This window comes from Palaemon carinicauda, chromosome 3 (genome assembly GCF_036898095.1).
Source record: "Palaemon carinicauda isolate YSFRI2023 chromosome 3, ASM3689809v2, whole genome shotgun sequence".
In the NCBI taxonomy this organism is placed as follows: domain Eukaryota; kingdom Metazoa; phylum Arthropoda; class Malacostraca; order Decapoda; family Palaemonidae; genus Palaemon; species Palaemon carinicauda.
In genome coordinates this window covers 149,186,739-149,192,681 of record NC_090727.1, presented here as the reverse complement: position 1 = coordinate 149,192,681, position 5,943 = coordinate 149,186,739, and the positions used below count along the sequence as shown (strand labels likewise).

At 35.6% G+C, this 5,943-nt stretch overlaps 1 pseudogene; it reads left to right on the top strand.

Annotated features, from left to right (window-relative positions):
• The window catches only part of LOC137637935 (uncharacterized), a 4,692-nt pseudogene extending 23 nt beyond the window's left edge, over positions 1-4,669 (top strand).
• The last annotated feature ends 1,274 nt before the right edge of the window (positions 4,670-5,943 follow it).

Here is a 5,943-nt window from a genome sequence, read left to right as displayed (position 1 = left end):
CTCGTGAGTACTCGTTGGAACGCGTGTGTGTGTGTTGTTGTATAAATGTTATGTTTACTGTTATTCATGTATGTACATCTAAATGAGTATAATTATATCTTATTCCCGCAACATTTTATTTCAATTGAAATCTTACTTTAGTTGTCAGTCTGTTAAAAATAGAAATGTCTTCAATTTTTATTTTAGCCTTAAGGTTAAAGTAAAGTGTAAATAAGTACAGAAAATGTAAATATTTATGATTAATAATAATTATAATAATGAAAGATTTATTATCAAGAAAGTTGTAGCCTATACTTATCTTGTTTGATAAAGAATAAATTTGATTTTATTTAAAATCTGACCATCTCATAAATTTTAATTACGCAGTATAGTAAATCAACGTCGATTATTTTTTTCATAAAATTTTCTTTTTTCAGCCATAGACTATAAAGATTAGGTGATCCATACAATATTTTCTTGTAATTATTGCATTATGATATTTCTAAGTGTTTTTAAGGTACTTGTAGGAAATGTTCTAGCAAAAAAAAGTATACTAGTGCAGTGGTAACGTGTTCGCCTAGCATTCGCATGGCAGCAGTCGATGCCCACCCGGGACCGTGAGTTTATGCTGTTAACTGGGGAGGCCACTGCTGTTGTTGGGCATCACAGTGGGAGGATGGGGGGGGGGGGGTTTGAGCTTGCCTGACTGAGGTTCTGGTGAACATCTATTCTGATGAAACTGGAACTGAAACCAGACACCTTTTCTTTTAAGTGAATTGACTTCTTGGTGTGTTCAAGGAAAAGATTTTCATGTAATTTTAAATTTCCCAAAGAAAATGAAAATTGAATTTTGAATTGGTGTGTACTTTAGCTGTTAAGGTTCAACCTTGCAGCAAATGTTTTTATTACTTCTCTTCTAGTTTATTTCCTTTCCTGACTGGGCTATTTTTCCCTGTTGGAACCCTTGGGCTTATAGTATCTTACTTTTACAACTAGGGTGGTAGCTTAGCTAATAATAGTAATAGTAATTTGAAATTCACCACAGCATATGTCACATATGTGAGTTTTTTCTAACTCGAAAATTTGTCACTCAGTTCATTTTTCTTTTCATTAATATCAAGAGATAAATGTTATTTCTTTTTGAAAAACTAAGACAAAATTAAGTTATTGTATTTACCCTATTCTGATTAGAATTTCAAGTTAATGTGACAAAATTATTTAATCTCAGGGTACACATTCATTCATGTTCGAAAAAACCTATTAAACATTCAAGTTTTTATTCACGAACTTGTGAATGGATTAAAAAGATGTTTCTTTTCCTCTACAGGTCATATTCATAACAGCTGTAGCTGCTTTGGCTACAGCAGCTCCTCAATTCGAAATAGAAAATCTACAAAACACTCAAAATTTGCCATCAGAAGAACACCAACTTTCCTTTGAGTCCCATCAGCACGAATTTGAAAATTCCCAACATTTTGAGCCTCACCAAGAGCCTTTCGATAACCACCTTAACCTACAACCGAATCCCCAGCTAACAACTGATAACCTAAGACCAGATGGATCTCCAGAAAACCAGAATGAGGCTGGCCAGCGTTTTGTTGATAACCAACAGCAAAATTTCGAAGCTCGTCCACACCAAGCTGATAATCAACACTCAGTCGATGAGGCTCGGCGATCCTTCAGCTCTCCCGAGAATCCAGCAGGCTTGGAAAACCAACGAGGTCTTGGTTCTAATCAGCAAACATTAGTAGAAGATCGCCAGCCCTTCCCTGAAAGTAATCAGCAATCTTTTGGTGCTCCCCAACGAACAATAGAAAATCGCCAGCAACCTTTCGTAGCTCATGAACGCCAGGTCGAAATTCACCAACAGCAACCTGGAGGTAGGCCTACTCAGCTCCAATTTGATCAGGTTTCCCGCCAGGCCAACGAAATCACTCAACGGCCAATCGCCATCTTGAGGGATGACCGCGAAGATCTGGGTAATGGCGAATTTGCTTTCAGTTTCGAGACTGAAAATGGCATTAGTGAGTCCAGAAGAGGATTTCGTGGCTCGGAAGGACAAACTAACATGGAGGGTTTCTTCAGGTAAGGAAAACGTCACTTGTTTGTTTAGAAAGGAACTCCTTTTCAAGGAAAAATTCATATCGACTGTGTACTACATATCATCATGCATACATCAATATTACATTTATATTTTGTGTGTAGCTACAGTTAGAGGCTGGATACTTCTCTTGATAATCCAAGCAAATTTCAAAGTTTTGACAAGGAATATGAAATAACGGACCTGATATTTTCGTTTCTGGTGACAGTAAAAAAACCAAGAAAATTATACTTTCCTTCTTGAACGAAACAGAATTCATAATTATTTTATGAACTAATAAGGCAACGTGACTATTTTTTTACACTTGGCTGTACACATGTCAAGTTTCATGACAAATATCAGTTGCTAAACAGTTATATCAAGTCTTAAATGGCTGCAAAAACTCTGCATTATCAAAACAGATCCTAACCATTATATTTTCGGTTTTCCTGTTCTTTCAAATTGAAAACTGAAAAAACAATTATATTCTTTAAATTGCTATTAAAATGGCAGCTTTTTTTTCAGCTTGTCTTTTAATGTTAAATAGTTACAGAAAATATAAATCTTACAGTACTTACAGAAGATACAAACTCGCTTCATATTAATATATTTTCTATGATGTTCCTTCATAAAAGAAGATAGTAACCTACTATTCTTGCAATACTTACTAAGATGCCATCCTGATTTTAGCCTTCCTGTCTTATTCTAAGTCATATTAGGTAGTAGGTTGGCCAGGGCACCAGCCACCCGTTGAGATACTACCGCTAGAGAGTTATGGGGTCCTTTGACTGACCAGACAGTACTACATTGGATCCTTCTCTTTAGTTACGGTTCATTTTCCCTTTGCCTACTCACACACACCGAATAGTCTGGCCTATTCTTTACATATTCTCCTCTGTCCTCTTACACCTGACAACACTGAGATTACCAAACATTTCTTCTTCACCCATGAGGTTACTGCACTGTGATTGTTCAGTGGCCACTTTCCTCTTGGTAAGAGTAGAAGAGACTCTTTAGCCATGGTAAGTAGCTCTTCTAGGAGGACACTCCAAAATCAAACCATTGTTCTCTAGTCTTGGGTAGTGCCATAACCTCTGAACCATGGTCTTCCACTGTCTTGGGGTAGAGTTCTCTTGTTTGAGGGTACACCCGGGCACTCTGTTCTATCATATTTCTCTACCTCTTGTTTAGTTGAAGTTTTTATAGTTTAAAGGAGATATTTATTTTAATGTTACTGTTCTTAAATATTTTATTTTACCTTGTTTCCTTTCCTCACTGGGCTATTTTCCCTGTTGGAGCCCCTGAGCTTATAGCATTCTGCTTTTCCAACTAGGGTTGTAGCTTAGCAATCATGATAATAATAATAATAATAATAATAATAATAATAATAATAATAATAATAATAATAATAATAATAATAATAATAATAATAAATGTTTCTAGTCTTACAAGTTTCTAAATAGCATCAGACTTTTTGCCAGTCTGTAATTTTAAGTCTTAAAAGTTAAAAATAGTATCTTATTTTAAACTTTTTTATTATCTTTTAAATCTTATTTATGTAAGCGATGTTACTATTCTTGCATTATTATTATTATTATTATTATTATTATTATTATTATTATTATTATTATTATTTGCTAAGTGACAACTCTAGTTGGAAAAGCTGGATGCTATAAACCCAAAGGCTCCAACAGAGAAAATAGCTCAGTGAGGAAAGGAAATAAGTAAATAAACTATAAGAGAAGTAATGAACAATATAAAATATCTTAAGAGCAGTAACAACATTAAAACGTGTCTTTCATATACAAACTGTAAAAAAAAAAAGAAAAAAAAAACCAAGAGGAAGAGAAATAAGATAGAAAAATGTGCCCGAGTGTATTTTAGCTACTAAAATATCTTACTAAAAGTAGGATGATATATTAGTAGCTTTTTGTTATTGAAAGTAGCAAAAGACTTAAGTAATTTTACTATTCTTACAAGATATGCTAAAACAGAATCTGACTTTTATCCTTCTTTTAATCTTTATTCTAAATCGAAAAAGAAATAAGTAATTTTACCCTTCTTACAAGATTTACTAAAATAGCCTCGTACTTTTAGCCTTCCTTTATTTTAAGTAGAAAAAGGAATCAGTAAACAATTTTACCCTTCTTACAAGATTTACTAAAATAGCCTCGTACTTTCACCTTTCTCCTAAAGAAAGATAATAATCAACCCATTTGTTCAACAAAAACTCAACATCATCCTATTTTCAGCTTATGTTAAATCTAAAACGAAAATACAAAATCTCGCAATCTCACTCTCCTTATCATCCTTCCAGCTTTCCCCTACCCTGACGGCACCTTCGCTGAGGTCCGCTACGTCGCCGACGAAAACGGCTTTCGCGCCGAATCCCCGCTAATCCCCACACCCCACCCACTCCCCGCCCACGCCATCGAACAAATTCGCATCGCCGAAGAACAACGCGCCCAAGGGATCACGTGGCCTGACTACTGAAGTGGAAGAAGCAGAAGAAGAACCATAGGTATTTCGAAGTGACCGACGATTTGGAAATATTCCTCAAATGGAGAATTTATGTTTTACTATATTTTGATAATAAATCATTCGAAGATATTGGTTTTTTTTGTTAGTCGCCTACGAGGGGGGATTCCGTAAACAAAATGAGACAGAAAAAATAAAGGTAAATAATTTGTTATGCTATTCGGTGTATTTGAATAAAGAATTCTAGGTTTCTTATTGCGTGCTGAAGTTGCGTATATTATTATTATTATTATTATTACTTACTAAGCTACAACCCTAGTTGGAAAAGCAGTATGCTATAAGCCCAGGGGCTCCAACAGGGAAAATAGCTCAGTGCGGAAAGGAAAAAAGGAAAATAAAATATTCTAAGAAGAGTAACAACAATAAATATCTCCTATATAAACTATAAAAACTTTAACAAAACAAGAGGAAGAGAAATAAGATAGGAGTGTGTGCTCGAGTGTACCCTCAAGCAAGAGAACTCTAACCCAAGACAGTGAAAGGCCATGGTACAGAGGCTATGGCACTACCCAAGACTAGAGAACAGTGGTTTGATTTTGGAGTGTCCTTCTCCTAGAAGAGCTGCTTACCATAGCTAAAGAGTCTCTTCTACCCTTATCAAGAGGAAAGTGGCACTGAACAAGTACAGTGCAGTAACCCCTTGGGTGATGAAGAATTGTTTGGTAATCTGTGTTGTCAGGTGTATGAGGATAGAGGAGAATATGTAAAGAATATGCCAGACTATTCAGTGTGTATGTAGGCAAAGGGAAAATGAACCGTAACCAGAGAGGAGGATCCAATGTAGTACTGTCTGGCCAGTCAAAAGACCCCATAACTCTCTAGCGGTAGTATCTCAACGGGTGGCTGGTGCCCTGGCCAACCTACTATATATAGATATATATATATATATATATATATATATAAATAAACAAATAATAAAAATCAATTTTGTAAATACCCCCAAAAAAGTGGCTCAATCACTACGAAGCATTTGATACATTTCTCAGCCGATGCTTCAAAACGGAGAGCAATGCAGGATAATGTTCAAAGATTATAAAATTGCTTATGCTCCAAAATTATATCAATGAAATTACACAAGCACATCAGGAAAACACTTGAATGCTATAAATAACTATAGTCCATTTCTTTTAGCGAGTCATATTTGCACCGACTCGCAACGGTGCCCTTTTAGCTCGGAAAAGTTTCCTGGTCGCTGATTGGTTAGACGTGGTGCCCTTTTAGCTCGGAAAAGTATCCTGATCGCTGATTGGTTGGACAAGATAATTCTAACCAATCAGCGACCAGGAAACTTTTCCGAGCTCAAAGGGCACCGTTGCAAGTCGGTGCAAATATGACTCGCTAAAAGA